At 42.7% G+C, this 16305-nt stretch overlaps 1 long non-coding RNA gene and 1 pseudogene across 2 annotated transcripts; one reads left to right on the top strand and one right to left on the bottom strand.

Moving 5' to 3' along the window:
* Window positions 1-7875: 7875 nt before the first annotated feature.
* Window positions 7876-15295, top strand: LOC307160590 (interferon-induced very large GTPase 1-like; annotated as a pseudogene). Its single transcript has 3 exons — window positions 7876-10410; window positions 12146-12582; window positions 13517-15295. The product of its transcript is annotated as an interferon-induced very large GTPase 1-like (transcript).
* Window positions 12172-16104, bottom strand: LOC307160591. The gene is made up of 3 exons (XR_013821567.1): window positions 15461-16104; window positions 13525-15409; window positions 12172-12591 (listed from the first exon to the last, which is right to left on the bottom strand). It is a non-coding gene; the product is annotated as an uncharacterized lncRNA (long non-coding RNA).
* Window positions 16105-16305: the final 201 nt, after the last annotated feature.

The raw sequence follows: 16305 nt of genomic DNA, 5'->3' as shown, positions 1-16305 counted from the left end.
AGCTTTAAAACTGTGTCTTTTACTAATTGTTATAATTTGTTGATTGCAATAAAATAAACACATAGTTTATTAAATTTAGTAACACCACACAGTAAAATTGATTTTATATAATCAAGGGTCAAGAACCCAACTAAAGCAAACACTGATCACCATAGTGGTAATATCAAATGAAACTCAATATATCATCATCATATAAACCTCTGCTAATTCTCAATAACAACTTTTGTAGACGTCTTACAGAAATAAAGTCAGTCTGGTCAGTAATAAGTAAAGCTGGTAATGCTGTTTGTGGAGTTTTTTAATCCTCTGAGATCTTCACAGATTTAATGTCTTTTATCTTCAGTTGATTTCATCTAAGTTTGTGGTTGAAGTCAGCTGTAGTTTTTGTGTTTCTCTTTGCGTCAGTGATTTTGCTCATTAACAGCAGGTGTTCGTCACTAATGCTCAGTCATTACTTAATTAATCACTTAATTTATCACATAATTAATCACTTAACTTCTTGACTGCAATGTATATCTAAAATTAAACAAATAAAGGTAATCGGTGTCCTCAAATGAAATGAGTTAGCTTAACTTTTGGGGTTCCCTTTCAAGGGAACTCCCGTTGCGTCGAAAATGACGCTATGGGGAACGCTATGCGTGATGACGTCTTGAAGCACATGTAAAATCAGTCCAATGGTGTGGCGGAACGTCAGAGGCGGGTGACGTCACGTACCAGGAAGCTATAAAAGCCGGCCCGAAACAGAAAACGAAAGCTTTCTGAGTCTTCAGTTGCGCTCTGTGTTGAATCTGTCCTTGTTATTTGGTGTTGTCTGTCTATATATATATATATATTCAGTTATGGCGAGCAAGCAGCAGTATCGAGTGTGTGTCCATCCCTGCCCGCGTTATTTAACGGGAGGTGACACACACACTCTTTGTGTTGTTTGTTTGGGAGAGGAGCATGCCCAGTCAGCACTCGAGGGTGGTGACTGTGTGCATTGCTGTGCGCTTCCATTGCGTACGCTCCGATCCCGGTTGGCTCGGTTCAATCCCCACCACGTTCCCCAGGGCTCTGGTCCCGCTGTTGCCGAGGCTCAGCGGCGATCTCAGACCTGGGGTTCGCAAATGGATCTATCAGTGGATGTTGAGACGGGCTCTGCCTTATCTCAGCAACCGTCTGATAGATCCAGTGCCTCTCATCAGGGTGTGGAAGCACGCGCTGCGGTTTCTTCCCCCCCGATGGAGGCACCAATGCTACAATTGTCCAGCTCTGAGGAGGTGGACGTTGTTAGTGTTGACGCTGGGTCTGAGGATTCGCCACCTCAGTCTCATGCATTTGAGGAACTGCTCGAAGTAGTTACTAGAGCGGTCGACAGATTATGTATTGAGTGGCCAGAAGATAGGCAGGACGTTCGCTCGAAAAGTAAGCTCGACGAACGCTTCCTGCCATCTCGTGCACAGCCTCAGCGCAGAAGCCTTCCGTTTTTTCCCGATCTCCACACCGAGGTGTCGAGATCGTGGGGGAAACCCATGTCATCCAGAGTTTATAATGCACAAACATCACATTATTCATCTATCTCTAACTATAAGCAGCATGGTTACGGGGAGATGCCGAAGGTGGAAGAGACGCTTGCTAGCTATCTCTCTCCAGCAACGTCATCCTCCCTGAAGGCATCTGTATTACCCACCAAGCCAGTTAGAATGACTTCATCCCTGGTTAATAAAGCTTATTCCGCCGCTGGCCAAGCTGCAGCATGTTTACATACTATGTCCTTGATGCAAGCATACCAGGCAGAATTATTGGGTGATTTAGATGAGGGCGGGGGAATTGGTCCTGATACAGTCTCTGAACTGCGTAGAGCCACAGATTTGTCTCTCAGGGCCACCAAGGAGACGGCTAAATCCATTGGCCGCTCTATGGCAGCCCTGGTGGCCACTGAGAGGCATCTGTGGCTCAATTTGAGCGAAATTAAGGACAGAGAAAAACATTTTCTTCTCGATGCTCCGGTTTCTACATCAGGTTTATTTGGTGATGCTGTGAATAGTGCTGTTATTAAGTCACAAGAAGCTTCTAAGCAGGCAGCCGCACTTCAAAAGCTTCTCCCCCGCCGTTCTTTCTATGAGGCTGCTGAGCGGGAGCAGCCTCACTCATCTAAAAAGAGTGCTGAACACCGTGCCACTCAAAAACAGAGTGTGTCCTCCCGTGCTCCCCCACAAAAATCACGGGGACACGGAGGGCGCGCTCAAACCCAGCAGTCTTCGAGGGGTAAGACGGATCTGCGGACCGTCATTATCGCCAAGAAGGCTGCTGGGAAAAAGTCCTGACGTCCGAGGGCTCAGGACAAATGAGGGTAGTCCCCCCCGAAGCAGAGCGGTTAACACCTCTTTCTACGGTGCCCGTCTCTCTTCGGTACCCTCAGGGGACCGTTCTGCCAACCCTGCCACCTCCGGTGTTACAGGGCGCAGCGGTCTCCGGCGAGCACATATCTCAAGGACCACCCGGAAACGTAGTGGCCTCGGGATGCCCGCCCCCTCTGAGGAGGGTGTTAGAGCAGTCTGTTCGGTCGTTCCCTGCCGGTGCGCCGTTACAGGGCGACGAATTGACTACTCAACAACAACAAAATCCAGAAACCAGTCTCGAGAGGCTGGTACCTCTAGTAGAATCTTTGACAGCGTGGAAGCTACTGTCAAATGTTTCTCGTTGGGTCCTGCAGACCGTGGAAAAAGGGTATCAGATTCAATTCAAAAGGTGCCCACCTCGGTTTATGGGGGTCCTGCCCACAGTGGTGGGCCCCGAGCAGGTTCTGGTTATGGAACAGGAAGTGAACACTCTGTTAGAGAAAGGGGCCATAGAATATGTACCTCCCTCCAACAGGGAAACCGGTTTTTACAGCCGGTATTTCATAGTTCCGAAAAAGGACGGGGGATTGCGTCCCATTTTAGATCTTCGAGTTCTGAACGAGTCAGTCATGCAGCTCAAGTTCAAAATGTTAACATTGAGACAGATCGTGCCACAGATCAGGTCCGAGGACTGGTTTGTCACGATAGACCTCAAGGACGCGTATTTCCATATTTCCATCCGTCCGTGTCATTGGAAGTTCCTGAGGTTTGCTTTCGGGGGCAAAGCATACCAATATCGAGTTCTTCCATTCGGCCTGGCTTTATCACCCCGCACTTTTACCAAATGCGTGGATGCAGCTCTGGCGCCCCTGCGCCTTCAGGGTATTCGCATCATGAACTACATCGACGATTGGTTGATTTTAGCTCAGTCGCATCAGATGGCGGTTCAACATCGAGATGTTGTTCTCGCCCATATGAAAGAGTTGGGGTTACGGCTGAACGCCAAGAAGAGTGTGCTTTCTCCACTCCAGAGGACCACTTTCTTAGGCGTGGTTTGGGATTCAGTGTCGATGCAGGCGCGCCTGTCACCGCCACGTATAGAGTCCATCCTTGCAGCTGTGAAAAGTGTAAAGCTAGGCCAGCTACTCACTGTCAAACAGTTCCAGAGACTGTTGGGTCTCATGGCAGCAGCTTCCAACGTGATACCTTTTGGACTGCTGCACATGAGGCCCCTGCAGTGGTGGCTCAGGACCAGGGGGTTTTCCCCGAGGGGCAACCCATTTCGCACAATCAGGGTCACGCGGCGATGCTTACGTGCCCTGGTTATGTGGAAGAAACCTTGGTTCCTGTCCCAGGGCCCAGTGTTGGGAGCTCCTTGTCGTCGCAAACTGCTAACGACGGATGCTTCCCTCACGGGTTGGGGAGCGATCCTGGAGGGTCGCTCATCTCAAGGTCTGTGGGAAGACCATCATCGTTCCTGGCATATCAATCGCCTAGAGATGTTAGCTGTCTTCCGGGCTCTGAGGAGCTTTATCACAGATCTCAGGGGACACCATGTGCTAGTACATACGGACAACACGTCGGTAGTCGCCTATATCAACCACCAAGGGGGTTTGCGCTCGCGCCCGTTATCCAACTTGGCACGCCATATCCTCTTGTGGTCCCAGGGGAAGTTACTGTCACTCAGGGCAGCTTACATCCCCGGGGTCCAGAATATAGGAGCAGACACTCTGTCGAGGCAGGGGCCGAGGCCCGGGGAATGGAGGCTCCACCCCGAGGTGGTGGAGCTGATATGGAGGGAGTTCGGCCAAGCACAAGTGGATCTGTTTGCGTCTCGAGAGACGTCTCACTGTCCACTTTGGTTCTCCCTCACGCATCCAGCTCCTCTGGGACTGGATGCTATGGTTCAGACGTGGCCGAGGCTACGTCTGTACGCTTTTCCCTCAGTGGCTCTGCTCCCGGGAGTTCTGGAAAGAGTTCGCAGGGACCGGGTTCGCCTACTCCTTATAGCCCCGCGTTGGCCGGGCAGAGTATGGTTTCCCGATCTGGTTTCCCTCCTCGACGGGCATCCTCTGGAGTTACCCGTCAGGAGAGACCTTCTGTCCCAGGCAGGGGGTTCAATATTTCACCCCCGCCCAGAACTGTGGAACCTGTGGGCTTGGCCTCTGAGGGGGCCCAGCTCATAGAGTCAGGTCTCTCAACTGAGGTTGTTGAGACCATTCTACAGTCCAGAGCTCCCTCCACGAGGAAACTTTATGCCCTGAAGTGGAGAGTCTTCACTTCTTGGTGTAGTGACCGTCGGTTGGACCCAGTTAACTGCCCAATTGGTACAGTGCTGGAGTTCCTGCAGGACCGGTTCACAGCAGGTCTGACCCCGTCCACTTTAAAGGTTTATGTGGCGGCCATAGGTGCTTACCACATTCCTTTGGGTGGAATGTCTGTGGGGAAAGACCCTTTGATATCTCGTTTCCTTCGTGGCACTTGGAGGCTGAGGCCTGCAGTTCGCTCTAGGGTTCCGCCATGGGACCTGTCCATTGCATTACAAGGCTTGTCCCTGGCCCCCTTTGAGCCAATTGAGGAGGTTCCTGAGAAGTTTTTAACGCTGAAAGCTCTTTTTCTTCTTGCTATTTCCTCTCTCAAGAGAATAGGGGATCTTCAAGCATTGTCGGTTGCTCCGTCCTGCTTGGAGTTTGCTCCGGGTATGGTCAAAGCGTTTCTTCATCCGAGACCGGGCTATATCCCCAAGGTCCCCACTAATGTGGTCAGACCTATTGTTCTGCAGGCCTTCTGTCCTCCTCCCTTTCAAAATGCTGACCAGGAGGCTAATAATTTGCTTTGCCCTGTGCGGGCGTTAGACGCTTATGTCCACAGAGCTGCCCTGTGGCGAAAAAGTGATCAATTATTTGTGTGCTTTGGGTCCCCTAACAAAGGAGGTCCAGTGTCTAAGCAAAGGATGAGTAAGTGGGTGGTCGAGGCTATCTCACTTGCTTATGAGGCGGCTGGGCAGCCTTCTCCGTTGGCTGTCCGGTCGCACTCGACGAGGAGTATGGCGGCCTCTAAGGCCCTTATTTCAGGAGTTTCTTTACAGGACGTCTGTGATGCGGCAGGCTGGTCCTCACCGCACACTTTCGTCAGGTTTTACTCTCTGGATCTAGACTCTGCTCCAGGGTCTCATGTTTTGTCTTCCTAGTGCTGCTCATCAGATTTCACACAGGACAGACATTCGTAGCTATGGAGGCGTTGGTATAGACGTTCCCCATAGCGTCATTTTCGACGCAACGGGAGTTCCCTTGAAAGGGAACGCTTCGGTTACGACTGTAACCTCGGTTCCCTGAAGAGGGAACGAGCGTTGCGTCGCCTTGCCATATCTCCTTCATGCCTGTCAGCTCGACTTCAGACTTGTACGAAGCTTTCGTTTTCTGTTTCGGGCCGGCTTTTATAGCTTCCTGGTACGTGACGTCACCCGCCTCTGACGTTCCGCCACACCATTGGACTGATTTTACATGTGCTTCAAGACGTCATCACGCATAGCGTTCCCCATAGCGTCATTTTCGACGCAACGCTCGTTCCCTCTTCAGGGAACCGAGGTTACAGTCGTAACCGAAGCGTTTTTCAGTGTGAGGAAAAATGCATTGTCGATCAGCGCCACCTTGCGTGAATTAGCCGAAGGAGATCTATCGTTTCATGTTCGGTGTGAAAGCTCCATTCATCAGCGATTCGCCTTGTTTTCTTGTGTCAAGTTTAGTGTGAAAGGGCTTTTAAAGGGATAGATCACCCAAAAATTTTAATTAGCCTATGATTTACTCACCCTCAAGCCATCCTAGGTGTATACTGTATGACATTCTTTTTTCAGACGATTACAATCAGAGTTATATTAAAAAATGTCCTGTCTCTTCCAAGTTTTGTAATGGCAGTGAATGGCCGGTTTCTGTTTTGAAGTCCATAAAAGTGCATCTATCCATCATAAAAGTGCATCTATCCATCATAAAAGTGCATCTATCCATCATAAAAATACTCCACATGTCTCCAGGGGGTTAATAAAGACCTTGTGAAGCGAAGCAATGCGTTTGTGTAAGAAAAATATCCATATGTAAAACTTTATCGACTAAAATAACTAGCTTCCGACAGACAGCCGTGCGCATCGATTTACGCGAAAGACTAACCCTTGAACTTGACACCCAACGTAATGACGAACATGAAAGCGCAGAGGATAAAGCAAAACAAAACATCAATCACGAATTAGAAGTATAAATCGAGAACGTTTTGAGAGAAATGTCGGAGGAACTTGAGTTTGTTGCCCAGCCCTGCTTGTTTGAACCGTGAGAGGCGTCACAGCTTACGCTACTCCAACGACATACATCGCCAAGTGTTACTCTTTTGGCATTAGTCGACTTGCGTATTTTTCATACACAAATGTATCGCTTCACTTCAAGAGTTCTTTATTAACCCCCCAGAGCCCTGTGGAGCACTTTTGTCATGGATGGATGCACTTTTAGGGCGCTTTCACACTTGGTTCGATTGCCTGTTCCAAACCCGAGTTCGATTGCTATTTAATATATTTCATATTTAAACAGTATTTTTGCCAGCTGTAGTAGCTCCACAACAGCACTCATCTGTGCGTTCATTCATTCAGATTAGAACAAAGCAAATAGAACTGACCTATTCCTCAGCGGGATCCGTTTGCTCCTCGAAATGATACTTCTGAGGTAAATTTTCCAGGATTATTATCAAGATAGTATTATTCCTCACAGCATCGTAAAGTACATAAGTCTGAAAGTGAACTCGTGGTGTGTGTTATCCAGCTGATGTGGGCGTTTCACAGGTTTGTATGGATCGCCTCACATTTGCGTTTGAATAGCGCGCGCTCTTCGTGGGCGGAGCACATTAAAACTTAATGAGCTGAGATGAGAACAACTGACATCTCTCTCTTTGCATACATATTACATAAACTGTGAATATTTGTTTTTTATAAAAATTACTTCATTTAAAAGAAGATAATTCAAGCTTCATGCCTGTGTGTCTGTATGCCTGTTTGACTGAGTATTCGCTGAGTTATGGTTCATTTTCGGACGCGTTTCAGAATGGACTTCACTGACGGAGAGTAGGCAGAACTCGCATTATGTTTATTTTTCTTTATTTGGCAAAAAGCACAACACTTTGTTTTTATTGTTAGTATACACAAAAATAATACACACTTAACAGGATCGATTGATGTATAACACAAGCATATAAGATAAAAATTAATATTTTTTTTATATATTTTTTTTTTCACTGATAAGGAAAAAAACGAGCCTATCGCGCCGGCGCGATAGCCGACCTCAGGGGGTTAAAACTGTAGACCCTTCCTTTCTTTTAAGTGGGCAAACTTACAAAATCATCAGGGGATCCAATCATTATTTTCTCCACTGTATATTTGTTCCGTATAAAAGTTATTTCTCAAAATAAATTAAATATTTGCTTAATCAACAGGGGAAACAAGGACTGTGGACAATCAGGAGTCAGTCCTGATCAACACCATCATTACAACAGAAAAATACTGAAAAAGACGGAAAAAATGAATAATCTGTTTCACAAACTTCATCTTGAAGTCGGGAGTCTCAATAACCTGAGACCAGCAGATGTTCTTCAGATAACTACACATTCTTTACAGTCCATTGAGTCTTGTGCTGAGGAAGAGCTGGTTCAGACTTTCCTTCAAAAACTATTGATGATGAACTACAGAGCAAGATACATCAACATTAAAGAGACCAGTAAACAGGATCGAACAAAACAGGGAGACTTGTTTAAATCCAGGAGTGAAAATGTTCATGATATTTTTGAAATAATGTCTCTGTCAAACAAAGGAACGAATCGATCTGATCAAATTCACCCGATGGATGTTCAGATGGCTGTGTTTCTTTGTGCTGATGATTTCCTGAAGCAGCTGATGGTCACTAAACTGTCTCAGTGTCAGTACGCTCTGCCTCTGCTTGTTCCTAATCTATTCACACAACAGATTGAGTTTCCTCTCTGGACATTCAGACAAATCAACAAGAGCTGGAAGACGAGAAACCCCAACAATGAAACCATCAGTCAAACCCAGCTGATCTACACGGCACAAACTCCAATGGTGTCTTTCTTCAGGTTTGACTCTGTGTCTTCATCCAAGTCTGAGCTGATGAACAGTCTGATCAATGAGAAGCACAACACGTTCTTCCACAGGAACTGCCCAGGCAGCAGCAGATCCAGAGTCCTGATGGATGGAGTGGTGGAGATCGCCTGGTTCTGCCCCTCTGGGAAAAACACAGATCAATTCAATGACTGTGTTGCGTTCTGTAATCTACATGGGGATGCAGGAGACCATGAGAAACAGCAGCTGATCCTCACTGAAATGTCCTCAGTCAATGTTGTCCTTCTAGCACAACTTGACAGGAATTCCAGAAGTGCAAAAATAATCCAAAACCTGTACACAAACAGGCAGCCACTCATTTTACTTTTCACTGAGGATGAATCTACTATGATTGATACAGACAAAGGAAAATACAAGATTGGAATGAAAGACAGAAATCAATCAGAAGTATCTGAAGATCTCAGAAGAGCTATAAATGATTGTCTCTCAGAATCATCTTCCACTTTCAGACTTGAAGATTTGTCCAAACACTCAGACATCAGAGTAGATGAGAAAGATAATGAATACTGCAGGAGAGGAAGAGAAGCAGCACAGCCAATGATTAGTTTGCTGGTGAAGAAAGATCTGATAGAATCAATCAAAGAATCAATTCTGCCTCATCAGGGAAAACTGTGGCATCAGTGGTGTGAGAAGAACAAAGAACTAAACCGACCTCGAGGAGATGAAATAGAAATGGAAATCAGTAGAAAACGAACAGAGCTGAAGGAAATCCGTAAACAGCAGCATGCATCTAACATCAGTGAGTTTATGAAGCTCTTCATTAGACAAATGAATTCACATAATAAACATGAGAAGATGTTTTTCATTAAGTGGCTCGGAATCCTCCTGGATGAACATACATCAGCTGATCTTTCTGTTATACATCACAAATATGATGAAAAGTGGTCAACAGTCTTACAGCTGAAAGAGAAACATGATCAATCTAAACAACTCACAGCTGAACAAACTGAACTTGAGAGAATATCTGAGGATCTTCAGGCTGCAGGCTTTGGTTTGGAGCACATCATGAGGGAGATCGGTCAGATCTATGAATCATGTTCATCTGTGAAGGAGAACAAGAAAGGCCTGCAGGTTCACTTCTCTTCTCTCCCGAGTCTTGCAGCAGAGATGATGATCTCTGGATTTCCACTGGAGCTGATGGATGGAGATGCTGTTCATGTTCCTCTGATCTGGATCTCTGCTGTTCTAGATGAACTCGTAAAGAAACTGGGAGACCAGAGATTCTTTGTGCTGTCAATTTTAGGGATTCAGAGCTCTGGGAAATCCACCATGCTGAACGCCATGTTTGGACTCCAGTTTGCCGTCAGTGCCGGCAGGTGCACCAGAGGAGCGTTCATGCAGCTGGTCAAAGTCTCAGACGAGATGAAAACACAAATGAACTCTGACTATATTCTGGTTGTTGATACTGAGGGTCTTCGTGCTCTAGAACTGGCTGGAAAATCAACCACACATTATGACAATGAATTGGCCACATTGTTGTAGGTCTTGGACATCTGACCTTGATCAACATCTTCGGAGAAAACCCATCTGAGATGCAGGACGTTCTTCAGATTGTTGTTCAGGCCCTCATGAGGATGAAGAAGGTCAGACTGAATCCCAGATGTGTGTTTGTGCATCAGAACGTCTCAGACGTCACAGCTGGAGAGAAAAACATGGAGGGAAGGAGACGACTGCAGGAGAAACTGGATGAGATGACAAAACTCGCTGCTAAAGATGAAGTCTATGATGCAGATCGTTTCAGTGATATTATTAGATTTGATGTCCAGAAGGATGTGAAGTATTTTGCTCAGCTCTGGGAGGGAAGCCCACCCATGGCACCACCAAACCCGAACTACTGTGAGAATATTCAAGACCTCAAGAAGACTATTATATCTCATGCCTCACAATCAGATGGAATAAAGTCGAAAGACTTAAAATATCGTATTACAGTTTTTACCAACTGCTTACACACGTTTTCAAAACTAAGTCTCCTTTTTTCAAAACTCTACACACAATTCTCAAAACTGCACACACAAAATGCAAAACGCCTCACATCTCCTTCAAAATGCAACACTGCATTCAAAATGCCATAAACACATGTCAGAATGAAGCATTTGCATCAAATGGCAAACACTTCTTTCATAATAATACATTTTTGTATATACCATGTAAACACTGCTGTTCTAAATCTAAAGCCCTTTGATCTTTCATAGGCTTATATCTACATTTCAATACAATGTTCTACAGTGAAAGTAATCTGATGTAACAAGTACACTGTAAACACCGCTTTGGTGCATTTCTCACATCACTATTTACATTTGCACAACAGTTAATGCAGTTCTCAAAACAATTAGTAAAAACTGCAAAACCTAGTTGATAACCTGCAAAAGCGTGTCACTTGCTCAAAATGGATAGCTCATTCCTCAAAAGCAAGTATTCATGTCAATGAAAGTGTCAGTGTCATCAAGATGAAAAGTCCTGACACATTGTTTATGAACAAGGTCTTCAAATGACTTTGTCATGTTTTCATTATGACAGTTTACTCTGTAAATGTTTTCCAATGCAAAAAAGTCAGATCTTGGTGACACTACCTGAAAATGCTCAAGACAGCACTATACACTATTTGCACAGCCATTTGAAAAATACAGTAAAGTTACACATTACTGTATTTAGTGAGGTAACTGTACAAGACACTGAATATGTATGTTTCACATTTTTACTGCATATGCTCTTTGCAATTCTAATTTGTTCACAGCATTGTAAAAAATACACTCTTATTTACAACAAACATAAACTCGGGTAGAGCTGTGCACAACTGTAAACAATATTGCAGTACATATTGGTACTGAACATACAACATACATAGTACTGTAATCATTCATGCACATCCAGACGTTCCTCATCAGTGAAAGCTGAGATTCACCTGAGAGAAATTGTTCAATTTAGGAGACATTTTCAGGAAAAAAAAAACATTTTCATTTTAAAAAATGCGTAAAATTTGCTTGACAGATTTTGACAACTAGTTCAACATTTTTGTATGTAATGACTCAAGCAATGAAATGAGGACTATTAGTTTTATATGGAATGACTATTCGGCATTCACAAGTATAGTTCATTTTGACTGACATGACATAAGCAAATGATAATGTTATAAAACAGCAGAGAGTTGTATGAAAGCAATTGATGCATGTCCAAAAGCATTTGCAATTTGTTGGAAGGAATGAGAAACTGCTACTATGATGTGCACAAATGACTAAATTTTGTGGAGGTTTGATTAGTTGGGTCCCGGGGGGTCCCAGGAATCCATTGTTCAAAACAGATCATCTGACCTTTGACCTATTTAGGCCTATACTACAGTAAAGCAGTGATTGGTTAGTGATCAGTTAAGCAATTAGTGTTTGCACATGTGAGGAGTGTGTCTGTGTGACCTGGTGAATAAGTGTAGCATTTTGATTGGTTGTGTTTGGAAAAGGAAAGCAAGTCACTTCCTGATAGATCTTTGTGTTTTAGGTAGAGAATTGTGTGTAGTGTTTTGCAAAAAGTGTTTTATGCAATTGAAAACTGAGTCAAAGGCTGAGAAATAGCTTATGGTTTTGAAGATTTGGCATGTAGTTTTGCACTGTGAGTGAGAGGTTTCAAAAATCGTGTGACATGAAAAGATTTTGTGTGTAAGCAGTTGGTAAAAACTGTAAAGATCTCTGGGAGGGTTTATTGAATGAACGATTCGTCTTCAGCTTCAGAAATTCTCTGGAGATTTCAGCCTACAGGAAACTGGAGACTGAATACAGCAAGTGGTCCTGGAGTCTTCGCAGTGCCATGATGGAAACTGAGAATAAACTGCACAACCAAATAGAAAATAAAGCAATTCATGAGGTTGAGGAAACTGAACTTCAAAGAGAACTGAAGAAAACAAGTGATGAAGTGAAAAAATCAATGGCAGAATTCTTTGAGAAAGACAGAGATAAAGATACGCTGATTCAGTGGAAAACATCATTTCAGCTCAAAATCAAGGATGTTCAGGAAAACATTGTGAGAGAAACAAAGAGGAAATTAAATGAGGTTCTTCAGCAGCGAGGCCTGAAGAAAGAGATTGATGATAAGAGGAAAAAGCATGAAGACACTCTCAGGGCTGCCAACTCTCACGCATTGAGCGTGAGACTCACGCAATTGACACTTTTCACACGCTCTCACGCCACACATCCATTTTCTCATGCACAGAAAAATTGCGGAGCAAAGAGGTACTTTTAATATTAAACTAATTCTCAGCTCTTAGATTCCGTCAATTTTATTACGAAATTCAGACAAAAATACGTTTGGCGCTTGAAAATGTGACGTGACAGATCGCTGAGCGCCTCAGTTCAAGTGCACGTGAACCGATCATCTGTTACTTTTTTATTTAAAGATGCAGTACAACTTACCGAAAGTATACATAATATCGACCAATTAGTGTTTTTCAACCACGGAAGGAGGTCAATATAACAGCAGGAGAACAATTATGTCACATAACGTTACATTTACCTCAGGAAAGCCATTTAATGACCATAGCATGCTAACTGAATAGAAAAAATAGCTAGAGAGGAGATTTTGCTGAGCACTATATTACATATTTATTATATTTTTACTTATGTCATTAAATAATTGTTTTTATAACAAAAACTGCATTATATTTCATTTAATTTATTTTTAACCTTTAATAATACCAGCAGATCGGGCCCTCTATGTTTACAGCATTAGGTGAGATTCTTTTTTTAAATAAAATTTAAAATAAACATGTATCCAAATTAGTCAATATTGAATCAAAATCGGAATCAAATCACAAGAATGGAATTGAAATCTTGAAATTTTTGTCAAGCAATAATAAAAACTGTATCCTACTAGTCATTGTACAATGTAAACATTGTAACATGTTGTCACTAAACTTCATAAAATTCTATTTAGTTACCAGATGTTTTGACAATCACAATTACACTTATTGTGATGCAATAATTGTTTTTACCCCCCCCCCCCAAAAAAAATCTCACTCCAAGCTAAACTCAAAAGTTGGCAGCCCTGCACTCTCTATAAAAAGAGTGAAGAACTTGCCTTAAAATTCAAAGGCAAAGGTAACAATGAAGAAAGACTGAAGGAAGAGTTTGATTTGTTTTGGAAACAGTGGATGAAGAAGATCATCACAGACAATCCAGCAATCAAAGACATTGATATAATGAGAGATGTGAGAGAGATGCTCAGTGATGTGTATGAAAGTGCTCCTGTAGACCACTGGAGCGAGAGCAGTGAGAACAACAACATTTCCACTGTGCCAAGTTACTCAGATTATGCTATTTACAAAACGTCCAAAAAAGGAAAGTTTGAGGCTGTAAAGGGTGTTTACAAAGCAGTTAAAGAAAAATTTGGATATACTGAAACTCTGTCTCCAGAAGATGACGCCCAAATAAGATCATTAGTCGCAGATGTTGCTCAGAAGACAAACGAAATGATTAAGTCATTTAAAATTTCAAAGACGGGCTACAACAAGAGCTACATTCAACAAGTTGCAGATTTCATCAAGGCTAGAATAACAGCCCATGAGGAAGGAGTAAAATATGTGATCAAAAATGAATTCTTCATGGATTTGTCTTACTCCATCTTTAAGAAAGAAACAGAGATGATCACTGAACAACAGAGAATGTTCAGGGAAGCCAATGATCCTGTTCTCTATTTGGAGAAGAAGAGAGAAGAGTACTATAGTATTTTCCAGAAATACTGCAAGCGATCTGCTTCAGCTGCTATTTTAGGTGAGATCATCTGTCAGAAACTTAAAAAGCCCATTGAGCAGAGCGTCTACAAGAAGACTGCCAAAGATCTGACAGATGAAATCAAATCAAACTCTGCAGCACTGAATGGAAACAGATCAAGTCTGGAGAAACATATCCTGAAGGTCCTGGCAAAAGAGGAGGATTTTGGCAAATACATTAACTACATTCATAATCCCAGAGATTACTTCAAGAGCTTCATCAGAGATGAAGTCAGTCAGTACATCAAGGATAATTTCAGTGTCAGTGTTTTCCCCAAGATGAAGGAGAACATCGAACTCCTGCAGCAGAAAATAATAAAAGCAGCTCGTGAATCTACTGAATGTGTTCAAGTGATCAAAGGATATGTTGGTTTGTGGAAGAAGAAATTCACACAGAAGCTCTCAGCTGAGCTGATCTTCTCTGAACAAGACCTCAGTGGAGTGAAACATCATGATGTTGAGGATTTCAAAATCCTAAAAGATGTGATAACACAAGAACTTCCTACTATAATGTCTGACATCAGCAGTAGATTCAACACAAATACATTTGCTGTAAATCTGGACCACAGTTTCAGACCAGATGAGATTCTGATTAATCACTTCTGTAAGTGCTGTTGGGTTCAGTGTCCGTTCTGTAAAGCCAACTGCACCAACACCATAGAAAACCATGAGGATAGACCACACTACACTGATCACAGTGTTCCTTTCCACAGAATGAATGGAATAGCAGGGTGGTATTTCAGGGATACAACAAACTTGTCTCCTTGGATCTGCACATCATCTGTAGCAAGCGACGATCGATCATTTTACCCTAATGCCTCAGATCTCTTAATCCCATATAGAATGTACAGAACAGCAGGAGGAGAATATGCAAAGTGGAGCATCACCCCTGATACCTCTGAGCTGCCCTACTGGAAGTGGTTTGTGTGCAGATTCCAGAAAGATCTGGAAAAACACTATCAGAAAACATTTGCGGGGAGTGGTAAGATACCAGCTGGATGGAGAACATGCACAAAACAGGAGGCTATTAAGAGTTTGGATAAATACTTCTAAATGTATAAATGAAAGAAGTTTAAATGAAAGAAGTTTAAAGGTCTTTGATTTGCAGTTTGCAAAAACTGACAACAAAAGTGATGGTTAATATGTTGTACATTTTTTATTTGCAAACTAGTCTTCACTGGTAGTGGTAAACCTGTAACAAACCTTTATTTAACTGACTGTTTGAAAGACACTTCTGTGGCAAACCAAGTGGCATCACTGAAGACTTTCAGATGCAAAGATAATTTACATGTTAAAAAAAAAGAAAAAAAATGAGGGACACACTTGCTGCATGTTTTCCAGAATTGTGATGATGAAGTTGTGACGTCGGACACTTTCTACTTTCTGTAGAGTCACCTGATCTACATTAAAGTCACACAGTTTGTGTTCATGCAGGCGAAACCAAAAGCCTTTGCTTAACTTTTAAATGGCCGCTACATTTTCTTGCCAATACACAACTGAGCAGAATGTTGTTTCTAAGATGAATGTGCATGTGTTTAATAATGTGAGCAGTCATGTAATCTACAGAATATTTCATAAAGTATATGAGGATACGGAGTGTGATATACGATCATGTTGTACATGTAAATGATACCACTTTAGATCTTATAAATCTTATATATTTGATTCTACATGTAGTAAAATTGTGTAGTCAGCAGAACTGACTGAAAGGTGTTAGATTAGGATTTATATGTTTAACGGTTGTTGTAAGAGCATTCAAAAACAAAATGTTATCAAGTATCCTATACACTGTTAACCCTTAGGAGTAAAAAAATGCAAAATTCTGACAGTATCATACCATTTTCAATTAAAACAGTAATATACCTTAAAAAGCAATGCATTCTGGGTTATATTTGTTATTTTCAAGAAAATAGCCTACAGGAATATACTGTGAACTAGATAAAAAAGTTTGTAGACAAACTTGACGTTGTGTAGGAAATTATTTGAATTTTGATTGATATTTGATTATTTGAATTTTGACGTACAAATACACTTCCAGATACATACGCACGCACACACTTACA

Source organism: Squalius cephalus (assembly GCF_949319135.1).
Source record: "Squalius cephalus genome assembly, chromosome: 6".
Taxonomy (NCBI): Eukaryota; Metazoa; Chordata; class Actinopteri; order Cypriniformes; family Leuciscidae; genus Squalius; species Squalius cephalus.
Note: the sequence above shows the minus strand (reverse complement) of the source record. Positions and strands in the feature narration are given on the sequence as shown.